We start from the raw sequence: 16,370 nt of genomic DNA, 5'->3' as shown, positions 1-16,370 counted from the left end.
AACCAAAGAAATGTCCAAGTTGAAAAAGTCCAAATCCAGACCATTTGGACATGGGAGCAGCCATCATTGTGATGGACTGGCCAAACAGATGTACCAACAAAGCAGTGGGACACTTTAGAGGGAACTGCTGTTAACTTCACATAAAGAGTGCCAGAAGTACATCTCACTATATGCACCTTATACTGAGACCTCCAAAACTCCCCCCAAAGCCTATTAGATCCACCTGTCTGATCTTAATAGCCCTCATGGCTACAGGTTGTCACCAATACACCTCAGAGAAGAGTTGAAAGGTGACAAAAACCTGTGATCTGACATGACCCCTACTACCAAGGGTATCGTCAGTTTTTTTTTACTTTGCCCTAGGCTAGATTGCCTAGACTGGGGAGCATAGGTAAATATTGGCTTCTGACCCCAGTGGTCAAATGTATAGCATAAAGAAAATAACATTCAGTCTGCAAAATCAGTCTTTCAAGGATAAAGGCAAAATAAAATAGATACTTCTGGCAAACAGCCCAAATGTTGTTATGAGCTTTAGCTAGCTCCAGTCCAGCACTGCAGTAATTATAACAAAAAGTATTTTGAAGAAAAAGAAAGACAAATGAACTTGTCCTGCATGAGACCATACACTCTGGCTCAGCATGCCAATTAAAGCTTCTTTCAATAAAAACAGAACTCCTTCTCTGTGACAGTTATTTCCAGACAGTCTCCCAGAAGAGGTGGTGGAGAAGGACGCTGAAAGGACATGGGGAAGACAGAGGGAGGAGAAGGACACTGAAAGCACATGTGAAAGACAGGGGGGAGAAGGACGCTGACAGGACATGGGGAAGATGGGGGGGGAGGACGCTGAAAGGAAATGGGGAAGAGAGAGTGGGGAGAAGACGCTGGCAGGGAAGAAGACAAAGATGCCAGACTATGGGGGGAGCGGAGGGAAGAAGATGGGTGCCAGACCAATTTGGAAGAGGGGAGAAAGGGAGAGGCACAGTAACAGAGCAAATAGAAGACGCAGAGGGAAGAGAGATAGTGGATGGAAGGAATTGAATGAGAACATGAGGAAAGCAGAAACCAGGCAAGAAAGGTAGGAAAAAAATTCTATTTCTTTTTTATTTTTTTGCTTCAGGATAAAGTAGTATATTAGTTGTGTTGATAAAAATTTATAAACATTAGAGGCTCTGGTAGAAACCCATTTACAAAGTATGTATTCTTACCAATTAATATTTTCAAATTAATAAAGTCTTTTTGCTTATTTGTAAATGGGTTTCTACCAGAGCCTTTAATTCAGTAGCATAATTAAATGAAATAACTATTTCTGAAGTTAATAGGGACGGGCGGGGACAGAAGGGATTCCTCGCGGGGACGGGTGGGGACGGAGGGGATTCCTCGCGGGGACGGGTGGGGACGGGTGGGATTCCTCACAGGGACGGGTGGGACTTTGGTGGGGACGGGTGGAATTTCTGTCATCCCGCGCAACTCTACTCCACAGTAGGCTGTGTCAGTTCAAGCTTGCCCTGCCTGTTCTGCCTTATTCTCAAAGGCACAGCTACTTTGGCTTTAGCTGTCCTAGCTGATGTACTTACTGACAGGGTAAAGAGGCTGTGTTTGTATTTGCTCATTATCAGCCTGATCATGTTTATTACTGTTTCTACAGCATGGGCAAGAGAAGTCAGTCTCAAGCTTCTCACTAGAACTGATATGGTCAGCTCTTCTACACAGGATCTTATTGCCTGCTCTAGGGGCAAAACCAGCGCAGGAGCTGGGTTTGTCACAAGGTGGCACCTATATGGCAGCAGAGTGGGGTTTTGGTAGGTTTTAGTGGGCTCACACTTTCCACTATAAATGTGGTAGTTAGAGTAGCTCTCTTTGGTTCACTAACCCATCCACCAGGTTACTTAAGATAGCTGTGTGATGTTCTACTAGGCTTTCCCATACAAGTACTGCTGTTCTAGAGACAGGTAGTTTCAAGTTTATTAGGATTTGATATACCGCTTATCAAGGTTATCTAAGCGGTTTTTACAATCAGGTACTCAAGCATTTTCCCTATCTGTCCCGGTGGGCTCACAATCTATCTAACGTACCTGGGGCTATAGAGGACTGAGTGACTTGCCCAGGGTCACAAGGAGCAGTGCAGGGTTTGAACCCACAACCCCAGGGTGCTGAGGCTGTAGATCCAACCACTGTGCCACACACTCCTAGGTATGTACTTTTTCATTCAGATATGTGGAGGGGCATAATTAAAACATATATCTAAGTCCGATTGAGACATATGGCATTAGATGCCCAAAGTCAGCAGGGGGAAAATGCCCATTTTCGAAAAATACGTCTAGAATATATATTTTTTGAAAATCATCTATCTGGACGTCCAGGCTATTATTCATCCAGACCGCTAGTGCATCTATTTCTATACCATATTTTCGACCAAAATTTTGTCCAAGTTCCAAACACCTAAAACAAGACCATTTGGATGTGGGAAGGGCAAATTTTGTAATGGACTGGCTACCCAGACATGGCAACAGAGCAGTGGGGCACCTTACAGGGCACTGCTGTGAACTTCACAAAAAGGGTACCAGATAAACATCTCACCAGAACTCCCTTTTAAGTTATGGTAAGCCGGCTAAAACCCACTATACCCACCTGTCTACAACCCCAATAGCCCTTATAGCTGCAGGTGGCCCCTATATGGTAGTAGAGTAAGGTCTGGGGGGGTTGATGAGTGTACCACCATAAATGTGGTTAGAGTGCCTTATGGACCTGGGTCCTCCTCTCTCTGGTTCACTAGCCCACCCCCAGGGTATTTAGGACACCTTTGTGCAGCTTTACTAGGTTTTCCTATACCAAGTGCTGATGTTCTGGAGACAGGTATGTACTTTTTTATTCTGATCTTGTGGGTGTATTAGGGGGGTCTTAACTTTGTCTCTGCAGTGGTTTTCTGGTCACTTTGGATACCTGTTTTTACATCATCTAACTCAACGTTTCGTCCAGGATGTCTAGTAAAACATTTGATTATCCCTTCAAGATGAAGTCTAGGTCGGCCCTCATCCTGCCCACATACTGCCCTAACCACTCCTCCAGATATGCCCCTTTTAGCTCTGGGCACACAGCGGAAGTCAGAGGCATACAAAATCCCATGATATATCCAGAAAGTCATTTGATTTGATATATCCAGAAAGTCATTTGATTTGATTTATCCAGAAAGTCATTTCATTTGATTATCGGCACTTGGACAACCTGTCTTTTAGGTCATCCAAGTTCCGACTTGGGTGGGTTTTTAGACATGTTTAAGTTTTGATTATGAGTCCCTTGGGGTGTAGGAGGAGGTTAGTGAACAGGGGTGGGGTGGGGGGAGTCATATCTTAATGTGACTTTGGAAATAGTGGGTTTCTACCTGACAAAGACACAGCAAGACCCAGAAACCTGCAACAAGCATAATGCCAGCTGTGGAAACCCTGAGAAAATATCTTACCCAGCTCCAGGGGAGAACATCTTTAAACTTACCAGAGACTTTTCCATTCTATGTACTTTCACAACAAAATTAAAATTTCTGACCAACTGACTTTCCCGCCAGAATTCAAATTGGTGGACTGCCCTGTTTCTAATCAGGTCAGTGAACCCATTATTTCCAAAGTCATACTGCAGACTTCAGAACATACCATGAAGAAAGCCACAGCATGATGGCTGAAATGTCAGTTTCTACCTGACAAAGATGTAGCGAGACCCGGAAACCTGCAACAATTAGAAAGCAGAAGGTGGCCCTGCGTGCCTCACTGGTGTTGTTGGAGTGGACTTCAGCTTCAGTCGCTTCCTCTTTTGGGTCCGTATCCAGGTACTGTAGGTCGATTACTACAAAGCGCAGGGCCAAAACCAGCTCTACTACAGGAGCGTGCTCTAAACAGGAGGCTTCTATGCTGCGGGGCTTTTTCATTGGGGTCCCCTCTGATGGGTATGAATACAGAGATGCTAAGAACAAGATAAATGATGATGATCCAGTTCCTGAAGATGGAGAATTTAAGTCCATTAAAGTGTTACTGGAGATTCTGTCGGTGCTCTGGAAACCCACATCTTGCTATTAAAAATTGAAGACTCTGGGATAACTCATAAGACAGGATTTGCTTGGTATGGGTTTGTTGAAGTTCGAACGTCTCCACAATCTCAGAGCTAGCAGAGAATACAAGAACTAATTGCTCATCTACTACTATGTACAGTGGCATATTTGGTTTTGGTATGAATGGCAGTATTTATTCAATTAACATTAAGGATTCTGATGTCTAAACTGGTACTGACAGATGTGTTTTATTATGAGATGATTTATGTATTTAATTATATGACTATATGAAAGTGTTTGAATGGTAATGATGGTATGTTTGGTTTTTGGTATGAATGGGAAAACAATTGAAGATATGCACAGCAATAGTCATTTTATTTATATTAAGGATTCTATTGTTTTTTGCTTATTATAAGATGATTTATGAATTTAATTATATGACTGTATGAAAGTGTATGAATGATAAGATGGTATGTTGTTTTTTGGGGTAAATGAGAAAACAGTTAAATATATTTACAGCATTATTCATTCTATTAGTATTAGGGATTCTGTTGTTTTTTGTCTATTATAAGATGATATATGAATTTAATTATATGGCTGTATAGATTTGTCAGTATATTTGCTTTGTACTGAGATTTCATTATAACAAATTAGCAGTGTATATGATTAATATATATATTTTTGTTAATATTATTAGCTGAGTAAGGGGAGATTCAGTTTGGGATATATCTAGAATGCCTAAGGGGGGATGGCAGTCGCTAGTCATTATGCGCGCTCCCAAGTTTATGAGATATTTTAAGGGAGGGGCTAGGGGTGGGAGGGGAAGGGGGTTTAGATTGGGAACCTGGATGTGGGGGGGAACTCTTACTTAATTATGTATCAAAAAGGAATCAGGAAAATATTTAGTAACATGGTATAAACATTTAAAATGGTTTTAAAAATATTTTCATTGAATGTCAATGGGCATAACCATCCTATTAAGAGAAAAAAAACACTCAACTTTTTAAAACAGCAGGAGGATGACATATATTTTATTCAGCAAACTCACTTATCTGCTAGCGAATCGACCAAGTTGGAAGGGGGGTGGGTCAAGCATAGTTTTTTTGCTCCTGCAGTGGAAAAGAAGGCTGGGGTGGCTATCCTAGTATATAGAAAATGCTCAGCTGCATTTGATGAAGTTTCAGCAGATCCTATGGGAAGATGGATTCAGGTGCCCATGAGCTCAGGAAAAGATATTCGGACGCTTTTTAATATTTATGCCCCTAATTCAAATCAGGCTGAATTTTTCAAAACTCTTCAACAGTTGATTCTGCCACAGGCTTCTTCTAATTTAATAATAGCTGGGGACTTTAATGCTGTTATGGATCCATTGTTGGACAAACAACCCAGTAAGCTAATAAAACCAATGGGAGTAGATAATTTAGTACAGTTCTGTGCTTGAAAGATATATGGTGGATTCTTCATTTTAATGCTCAGGAATTTTCTTTCTGCTCCCATGTACATACATAATTTTCAAGAATAGATTACATTTTTGTTTCAGATCAATTAACTCAGCGGGTTATAAAAGCCAGTATAGACCCAATTATTCTATCTGATCATGCTGGAGTTTGGATTGAATTTAAATTTGATGAACAAATTGTAGTAGACCTGTTTGGAGATTCAATAACACCTTGCTCGCAGATTCAAACTTTCTTGAGGAATTTCAATTAAAAATGAATGAATATTTTCAACTCAATGCCTCAGAAGAAATCTCTTTAGAAACATTGTGGGATGCTTCCAAAGCTACCATGAGAGGGCAAATCATTTTGTATTCGGCACACATTAGGAAACAACTTAAAATGGAATTTTCTAATTTGGAACAAAATATTAAAGATTTGGAGTCACAATTGGCCTCGAAATGGGAACAAATTACTTTACAGGCCCTTTTAAAAGCTAAATATAAACATAATGAGATTTCCTCTCAAGCGGCTAGGAAAGATTTGTTTTCTCAACATGCTCTGTATTATGGAAACTCGAATAAAGCAGGAAGATTATTGGCTAATTACCTCAAAGCAAAAAAAAGGAAAGTAAAGATTGTGGCTATTAAAGATGAGAAGGGTAAAACCCATTCTCAAATTGGAAATATTTTTAAACAATTTTTGAACTATTGTAAAGCTTTATATTCTTCTGAGCTTTATTCAAATAAAGAACTTGAGGGTTTAGAGTTTTTAAAGTTAAGGGACCAAAAATTCCCGAGCATATAAAAGGAAATCTTGAGGTGCCTATATCACTGAAAGAACTTCAAGCAGCGTTGAAGTGCTTTAGAGTTGGATCTGCTCCAGGTGGTGATGGTTTCACTGTAGAGTTTTACAAATCATTCCAAATTACATTATTACCTCATCTTTTAAATTTATACCAGGCTCAGCTAACTAGGGGCTCTTTTTATAAAGGCACGCTAGCGGTTTAGCACACGTAATACCGCGCACTAAACCACCGGCTGTGCTAGCTGCTACCGCCTTCTCTTGAGCAGGCGGTAGTTTTTAGGCCAGCGCAGGGGTTTGCGTGTGATGAAAAGTCACGCGCGTTAACCCTGCTAGCGCGGCTTAATAAAAGGAGCCCTAAAGGTTGCATTACAGATACTATGGCAGAATCTTTAACTATTGTTTTACCAAAGCCAAATAAAGATCCAATGTTGGTTTCAAATTACAGGCCTATTTCTTTGATTAATGTAGATGGAAAACTTCTGGCTATGATATTTGCTTTACACTTGACCAAGGCTCTCCCTTATATTATCGGTATGCACCAAACGGGGTTCGTTGCTCAAAGACATTCTTCAAACAACACCAGACTGGCTTTTCATATGTTAAATTTAACAAAAGCCATGGAAGATCCGGCCTACTCTGTATCTTTGGATGCAGAGAATGTCTTTGATTGTGTGGAATGGACCTTCATGTATCAAGCAATGGATTGGTTTGGTATTGGTTCTGGATTTATACAAATGATTCAAACCTTGTAAAGTTCCCCTTCTGCCAGATTATATATTAATAATACTTTTTCAGAACGTTTTCTTCTAGAGAGGGGAGCTAGACAAGGGTGTCCATTATCCCCTTTGCTTTTTGATATTGTACTGGAACCCTTGCTATTGACTATTCAACAGACAAAGGAGATACAGGGTATTCCTTTTGCAGGTCGGGAATATAAGATCTCTGCTTATACAGATTATATTTTGCTTCATTTGAGGAATCCTGAATCTACCATCCCACATTTACTAGATTTGATTGACAGATTTGGAAAACTTTCTGGCTATAAAATAAATTGGAGTAAATCGGAGGTTCTTCCGCTAAATGTATACTGTCCAAAAGGATTATTTGACTCATTCCCTTTTCTTTGGAAGAAGAGGGTATAAAATATTTAGATATTTGGATTCAAAAAATGCTGGGAAGAAACAATGGACAAATTACAGGACTCGACTAACCCAGAAGAGGAGGTTAGAAGGATTGTAACAAAAGAGAAGAAACTAAAGACCGAAGCACTGGGAAAGGAAATGAAGACAAGAAAATACCAGGATCTAAACTGCATATATACTAATGCAAGGAGCCTAAGAAACAAAATGGGGGAATTAGAAGCCATGGTCAATGCAGAGGACATAGATATCATTGGAGTCTCTGAAACGTGGTGGAATTAAGAAAACAAATGGAATAAAGATGGGCCTATACTATCGTCCACCCGGGCAAACCAGAGATATCAATGAAGAAATGGAAGCCGAGATGAAGTGAGAATGCAAAAAAGGTAACATGGTTATTATGGGAGACTTCAACTACCCCGGAATAGACTGGAGTCTTGGAAGCTCAAAATGCGCTAGGGAGACAGAATTCCTGGAGGCTATACAAGATTGTTTCATGGAGCAGCTTGTTAGAGAACCAACAAGAGGAAATGCCACTCTGGATCTAATCCCAAATAGGTTAAGGGGACCTGCAAAGGAAGTAGAGATAGTGGGACCGTTGGGAAACAGCAATCATAACATGATCAAATTCAAGGTTGAGGTAGGAATACCGAAAGGAAAGAGAACCATAGCGACAACTTTCAACTTCAGGAAAGGAAACTACGAAGCAATGAGGGAAATGGTAAGGAAGAAACTTAGGAACACTACCAAAAAAATGGCAAACAGTAGAACATGCCTGGTCTTTTCTCAAGAACACGGTGAGCGAGGCACAAAATCTGTATATCCCCAGATTCAGAAAGGGGTGCAAAAAGAGTCGAACAAAAGACCCGATGTGGATAACTAAAATAGTGAAGGAAGCAATAGGCAATAAGAAAAATTCATTCAGGAAATGGAAAAAGGACAAAACTGAGGGAACTGGAAAGAGCACAGGAAGTATCAAAAAGAATGTCACCGAGTGGTTTGAAAAGCCAAAAGAAAGCATGAAGAGAGGCTAGCCAGGGAAGCAAAAATTTCAAACCGTTCTTTAGGTATGTTAAAGGGAAGCAACCGGCTAGGGAGGAGGTGGGACCGCTGGACGACGGAGACAGGAAGGGAGTGGTGAAGGAGGAGAAAGAAATGGCAGAAAGATTTAACATGTTCTTTTCATCTGTATTCACAAATGAAGACACATCCAACATACCGGAACCTGAGCAATTCTTCAAAGGAAATCAAGCAGAAAAATTAACATCCATGGAAGTGAGCCTTGAAGATGTATGCAGGCAGATAGAAAAACTAAAAACTGACAAATCCCCGGGTCCGGACGGAATCCATCCAAGGGTTCTGAAGGAATTAAAAGAAGAAATAGCGGAACTACTGCAGCAAATTTGCAATCTATCCAGGCATGATCCCGGAGGAATGGAAGATAGACAACGTTACGCCCATCTTTAAAAAGGGATCAAGAGGTGACCCGGGAAACTACAGACCGGTGAGTCTGACCTCGGTTCCAGGGAAAATGGCGGAAGCACTGATAAAAGAAAACATCGAAGAACATTTTGAAAGAAACAAACTTCTGATAACCAGCCAACATGGTTTCTGCAAGGGGAGATCGTGCCTTACGAACTTATTGCACTTCTTCGAAGGAATTAACAAACAGATAGACAAAGGAGACCCCATAGACATCATATATCTAGATTTCCAAAAAGCCTTTGACAAGGTGCCCCATGAATGCCTACTCCGGAAACTGGGGTGGAAGGAGACGTACATAGATGGATCAGAAACTGGTTGGCGGGTAGGAAACAGAAGGTAGAAGTGAAGGGCCACTACTCGGACTAGAGGAGGGTCACGAGTGGTGTCCCACAGGGCTCGGTGCTCAGGCCGCTGCTATCTAATAAAATAAAACACTAGTCGTGCATGCGCAATCCATCTGCGTGTTGTTTTCCGTGCGCTTTAGGGCACCGATAGGAGTACGCATGCATGCGAAGCTCTCTCTCTCTCTCTCTCTCCCTCCCCTCCGAGGCGAATGTCAGCCGAAGAGGCTGTCGGCGGTTGCAGGCTGCGGCGGCTGCAGGCCACGGCGGCCGAGCCCGGACGGCATGTCTTCTCAAATCCCCCCACCACCACCGCCGCTGTACCTTTTAAAACCCTCCCTCCCGCTTTGTGGTTAAGGCCTGGCTTCTTCGGGCAGCAGCAGCGTTTAAATTTTGCTGCTGTTGCCGGCTTCAGGCCTTCCTCTCTGGCGGGTCCTGCCTACTTCATGTTTTCATGAAGTAGGCAGGACCCGCCAGAGAGGAAGGCCTGAAGCCGGCAACAGCAATTAATTATAAATCTATCCTCTGCATCCCTATCCATTCAATGTTTTCCCTCTGTATCTCTTTCCCTAGCCTACCACATGTTCAGTATCTCTTCTCTGTGTCTCTATCATACTCTGTCCAGCATTCCCCTCTCTGCCACTATTTCTCCCTTTGTGTCCAGAATTGTCTCTCTGTGTCCCTATTTCTATGCTCCCTCCATACCCAGCATCTCTGCTGTTTTCCTGAACCTTCCCAAGTTCACTTTCTCTTCTCTCTCTTCCTTTCCTCATGCAACCACCACCCCTGAACACCCCCCACCCCCTCCATAGTCCAGCATTTCTTTTCTTTCCTTCTCTCCCTTCATGATCCAGGGTCTCTCTCTTTCCTCTTGGTCTAGGATTTCTCTCTTCCTCCCTTCTTACTTCAAGGAATCTCTCTGTCCCCCTCCTTGGTCCAAGGTATATGTATCTCTCCCTCCTTGGTCTAGCATCTGTCTGTTTTTCCCTCCCTCCTTCCTTGGTCCAGGATGTCTCTCTCTCTCTCCCCCCCCCCTTTGCTTCCATGGTCCAGGGTGTCCCTTTCTTTTCCCCTTACCTTCTTAGTCAAAGGGAAGTGGGGTGGGAGGGAAATGCTGCAGCACAGGGAAATGGAGGGGCAAAAAAAGGAACAGAGGCAAACTGCTGGGCAGGGGAAGCAGGAAAGGGGGCTGATGGATAGGGGAAGAGGTGCTGATGGACAGGGGGGGGCAGAAAAATGAAGGCAGGCCTACTGCTGGACAGGGGGAGCAGGAAGGAGGTGATGAAGGACAGGGGGAGGTAAAACAAAGGGAGAAGGTCTGCTGCTGGATAAGGTGAGCAGTGATGGGGTGGTGGAGGACACAGGGGAGGTAAAAGGAAGGGAGAATGGATAGGGGGAGCAGGCAAGGGATGGTGGTGGACAGCCAAGGAAAAAATAAAAAATAAAGAAAGAAAGACAGAAATACAGAAAACGGCTAAGGAGAGAGAAAAAAAAAATAAAGACAGACACATACACATATATTCTAGCACCCGTTAATGTAACGGGCTATAAGACTAGTTTAATATATTTATAAATGATCTAGAAACAGGGACGAAGTACGAAATAATAAAATTTGCAGACGACACCAAACTATTTAGTGGAGCTCAGACTAAAAAGAACTGCGAAGAATTGCAAAGGGACTTGAACAAACTAGGGGAATGGGTGACGAGATGGCAGATGAAGTTCAACGTTGAAAAATGTAAAGTATTACATGTGGGAAACAGAATCCGAGGTACAACTATTTGATGGGAGGGATGTTATTGAAGGAGAGTACTCAAGAAAGGGACTTGGGGGTAATGGTGGACATGACAATGAAGCCGATGGCACAGTGCGCAGCGGCCACTAAGAAGACAAACAGAATGCTAGGCATAATCAAGAAGGGTATTACAACCAGAATGAAAGAAGTTATCCTGCCATTGTATCGGGCGATGGTGCGTCTGCATCTGGAGTACTGTGTCTAATATTGGTCGCCATACCTTAAGAAGTACATGGCGTTACTGGAGAGGGTTCAGAGGAGAGCGATGTGTCTGATAAAGGAGATGGAAAACCTTTCATACGCTGAGAGATTGGAGAAACTGGGTCTCTTTTCCCTGGAGAAGAGGAGACTTAGAGGGGATATGATAGAGACTTACAAGATCATGAAGGGCATAGAGAGAGTAGAGAGGGACAGATTCTTCAAACTTTCAAATAATAAAAGAACAAGAGGGCATTCAGTAAAGTTGAAAAGGGACAGATTCAAAACCAATGCTAGAAAGTTCTTCTTTACCCAACGTGTGGTGGACACCTGGAATGTGCTTCCAGAAAGCGTAATAGGGCAGATTACGGTACTGGGGTTCAAGAAATATTGGACAATTTCCTGCTGGAAAAGGGGATAGAGGGGTATAGATAGAGGATTAATGCACAGGTCCTGGACCTGTTGGGCCTCCGCGTGAGCGGACTGCTGGGCACGATGGACCTTAGGTCTGACCCAGCAGAGGCATTGCTTATGTTCTTATGTTTTTATGTGTGAGCAATGGAACCCACTACATCTATCTTGGTGGGGAATAGTCCAAACGGTTAAGATGATGATTTTGCCTGTAGTTTGCTACCAAATGAGTATGTTGCCAGTTTATTTTCAGGGGTCCTTTTAAAAGAAATTGAATAGTATTCTTACCAAATTTATTTGCCTGGGTAAAACCGCTCAAATTGCTTTAGTATCTTTACAAAAACTAATTGCGGCAGGTGGGGTAAATTTCCCAAACTTTTATAGGTACCATCAGGCCTATACACTGTGTCAGGATCCTTCCTGAGCTCATGGAACATCTCCCTGATTGGCTTTACTTAGAATGGCAACTCTTGTCTCCATTTAGATTATGTCATATGTTAAGTATCAAGTTACCTAGGATTTATAAAGACAATATAATTTTATTCTCTACATGGCAGACATTGAAATTTATTAATAACTTAACACCTATTCCGATTCATTTATCCACGTGTCAGTCCTTGTGGTTGAACTCCAAGATTCAAATTGGCGAGTCTAAGATCCTCTGGAAAGCTCTGGCTGCAGGCAGGTATACGCACACTGGATAATGTGTTATCAGATGGAAAGCTGCTTGACTTTTCACAACTGCAACAAACATTTGGTATTGCAAAGTCTCAAGTATATAAGTGGTTGAAGTCGAAGCAGGCCATTCAGAAGGGGTTCCCTGATTGGCGTAAATTAAAAACTCAGTATAGCTTGCCTGGTCTGTGCTTCCAGACAGATTTACTGGGGCATCAGGCAGCCAAGTGGTATAAATTAATATCTGAATTTTTGAACAAAAAAACAAAAACTAGTCTTAGAGACATTTAGAGCATTGAGACAAAGCATCAGAGTTCTACATCTCAATGGCGACGAATTTGGACTTGGAGGATGAGATGTACAGTGTCAGCATCTATGAGGCAAACATGTTGTTTTTGTTGCATGGAAGTTTTTGGACCCCTGTTAGATTACAAAAATTAGATAGTTCTAAGTCAAATAGATACTGGCACTGTCCCCAGTGATGTTATATGGGGGCAAGAGAATAATTCATTTTTCTCTTAAAGAAGTCCCAGTTTGGGAAAGATGTACTCCTAAGTCTGAGGCGTGTCCCCGTAGAATTTAAATTGATTTGTTCAAAGGTTAATATCAAAATTGAATCAATTTATTTTAATTGATAGTTAAATACAGAATTAGTGTTCATTTTTTATTTTTTGCAAATGGTCTTTAACATTTGTTTATTTTGCAATACAATTGGGACATTATAAGACATTCAAGGAGGTTTGGGACCCATTGACAAAATTTTGTAAAGATTGATTATTAGTTTTAGCCCTTTGTTTATACACATCCAGGATGGGAGGGGGGGATAAGCCTTTAATTTATTATTTAATTGCAATTTTGTTTGTCTTGATCATTTGTATTACTCTTGATTGTCTTTATACTGTATGAAAGGGTGGTTGGATGGGGGGAAGGGATATGTATTTATTATATCATTTGATGGAATTAGGTGCTGTTTATTTTGATAATATTTGATAATGTTTGATAATATGTTGCACTTGATGTTGGTTTTTAAAATGAATAAAGATATGAAAAAAAAAGAAAGCAAGTTTTCAAATAGATGAAGCAGGGGTAGAGTTATCAGATTTTCCTTCATGTTTGTTTGGAGAAATAACCCAGCTCTCATCGGGTTATAACAATGGTACTACATAAGTGAGGGTAATACTTCCGCTTTTGATACCGTAAAATGAGGGAAACCAGAGATTTAGGCTTTATACTTGCTTCATTATTAGTCCCTTCTCAAAGAAAGAAATAGAGTTTGCTACTGTTCAACCCTCCCCCCCCCCCCCATTCTTCTTTTTCTGTGTAGTAAATGGCAGGATGATTGTACAGTACAGGTACAGGTCTTTAGTTGCCATTATCTGTACAGTACAGTTATTATGGATATGTCTTTAATTGGAGGAATAAAGATATCAGTATCCCATTAAATTCACAGTTTTACCAGTATAGCAATCTGGCTGTAATCCAATCAGTCATGCTGAGAATTTTCCCCTTGGGTTAGTCTTTGAACTCTAGTGCATTTTAACATCTGTCATGGTCGCTTCTCCTTGTTGTCATAACAATAGCTTCTAGTATTCTTGTACCTGAACTGGCTTCTTGTGATGTAGTCACAGTTACTTACTATACAGATAAGCAATCATTCTTTTTCATCTCAATGTTCAGATGTTCACTGTGGACTCAGACTCATTTTGTGAAACACATAATCATACAAATGGCTCAATTCAAACTCTCTTTTTATCCCAGGACAAGCAGGCAGCATATTCTCACATGTGGGTGTCGTCATCCATGGAGACATATCGCGACTTTAAGAACTTAGGAAAGTTTTTGTGAACTGCCTGCACTGCGCTTGCGCAAGTGCCTTCCCTCCCGATGTAGGTGTTCAACTCCTCAGTTCTTAGTTTTCTGCGGAACTAAGAAGTCATTTTTTTTTATAACTATGTTCAAATTTGCCTTTTGCCTTCCTGCTTTCGCATTGCTTATTTACTCTTAAAGATTCTGATAATCCTGAACAAAATCCTGATTACTAGACAGCTGAATACCCTATGTAAGCTACTTGTACCATATTAACCCCTCTAGGGAATTACGTTCCAGGCTTCTCTTTTACAAGTACCTTCTGTTAGAGCTGCTAAAGTGGAACATACAGGAAAAGGGAACCACCTTCTATGTAGCCCCTGCCCTATGGAATTCTTTACCACAGGATCTTAGAGAGGAATTATCCAACAAACCTTTAGGGTACCATTGCTGGAGGGATAGTATTCTGTGGAGTACAGAGATTGTGCATCTGGATGTGATTATATTTTGACAGTTTGTATCTGTGTGTGTATTAGAAAAAGATTATTTCTTAATTACTTTTGTACTATATGTTCTTGGGGGGTGGTTTTTGAGTAGGGCACTATCCTATCGATAATGGAATTCTCTTCATCCTTTTACATTTTGTTATTGATTGTACACCACTGATTTTACCTTAGGTAGTGAAGTGGTGTATAAAGTTCAGTAAAAAACCTGTAACCTATATTTTCACATATTTTCTATTCTGTTTATTTTTAAGTAATTTGAGGGCAGTAATAAAACTCCACAATCCCCCATCATGTAAGCCCCAAAGTATGGGCATATTTTATATCTGGATGGGTCTAGGTGCAAAGTATCTGCAAAGATTTGAAAATGAAAATGTGCAGATACATTGAGGGATTTTCTAACACTTGTTACAGAATCTATACATGAGCTGCTGCTGCAGATGCCTATAATAAACAAGGATAATATCAAGAGAGAAATCTATTAGGTCAAATATCAAATATGCCAAGAGGGTTGTGTTTATTTTAATGGTTAAATTATTTTAAGCTGTTTTATAAGTGGTAGTAATTACTCAGGGCCATATTCTATATATGATGCCTAAAAAATTGGCACCAAAAAGGATAGCGCTTAATGCAATTCTATAAAAGTCTGACATTATGCACAGTTTATAGAATCATGCTTAGCGCCTGTACACATGACCAACATTTAGGCACACCCATTTAGGCCTAAGAAAACCAGGCTTAAATATCTGTGCCTAAGTTGTGTGCAGATCAGGCATATTCTATAACAGACTTTGCTTCAACGTACCTCAACTAGTTCTTCTACCGTTTATTGCAGATATGTTAATACCGCCTTTTTGCTAAGATCAAGTGTGGGGATTGCCCATTCATTACTGTATGGTTTAATTTTCTTAGACTCTACAAAGCATATGTTTCTTAGTCACATTCTCTTTAAGTTGTAAGTTATTGATTCTATAGCTTGTGTCTTCATGTTATTGACTCTGTGGTGTATGTATCTCTGTTCCTGAAAACTGTGTATGTATCCTTGTAATCCGTTCTGGGTACCTGGAGAGGACAGGCTATAAAAATGAATGAATAAATAAATGTGCCTAACTTTTAGGAATATCCAAGACCAGCCCTGCTTCTCCTCTGGCCATGCCTCCTTTTGAGATCTGTGTACTAATTTATGTGCAGCACTTTATAGATTGCACTTAGGCCTAGATTCACTAACCTGATCGATCCTGTCCGATCCAAGGCAGGCCGACCGATTCACAAATGGGGCGATGCAAATGAGGGCGTTCGGAGGCACGCCCCCCCACCGATCGCACGGATCACTGGAGAGCGATCCTTGAGCATGCGCAGACCATCTTCTTTGTCTGTAGATGGTCTGCACATGCTCACCACAAAGGAAGAGCTGGAAACTTTTTTTTTTTTTTAGAGCTGGAAACTTTTGCGAGCCTGTGGTTTTAATCCGTGGGTTCAAAGCAGGAGCAAGGTTTTTGCACAAGCGACTGGTCCTCAGCAGTTGCTTGTTTTTTGATCGGGTAGCCCAGTCGGTGTTCCTGAAATTGTTTTGTGAATCGCATTCTTCCTACTTTGCATGCCATTCCCCCTCATTTGCATGCGTGGATCGGAGGATGATCGGCACAGAGGTTTGTGAATCAGTTCGGAGGAAAATCGGATCGGTACACGATCGGTGGGCTTAGTGAATCTGACCCTTAGAAAGTTGTACATACAGATT

General features: G+C 41.2%; 1 protein-coding gene across 1 annotated transcript in view; it reads left to right on the top strand.

Moving 5' to 3' along the window:
• Positions 1-16,370, top strand: part of SDCCAG8 (SHH signaling and ciliogenesis regulator SDCCAG8) — a 462,443-nt gene that overhangs the window by 122,438 nt on the left and 323,635 nt on the right. The window lies entirely within an intron of this gene.

The sequence above is a fragment of the Geotrypetes seraphini genome, chromosome 3 (assembly GCF_902459505.1).
Source record: "Geotrypetes seraphini chromosome 3, aGeoSer1.1, whole genome shotgun sequence".
Lineage (NCBI taxonomy): Eukaryota > Metazoa > Chordata > Amphibia > Gymnophiona > Dermophiidae > Geotrypetes > Geotrypetes seraphini.
The sequence above is the reverse complement of the archived record's forward strand: the minus strand, read 5'-3'. Positions and strand labels throughout refer to the sequence as shown.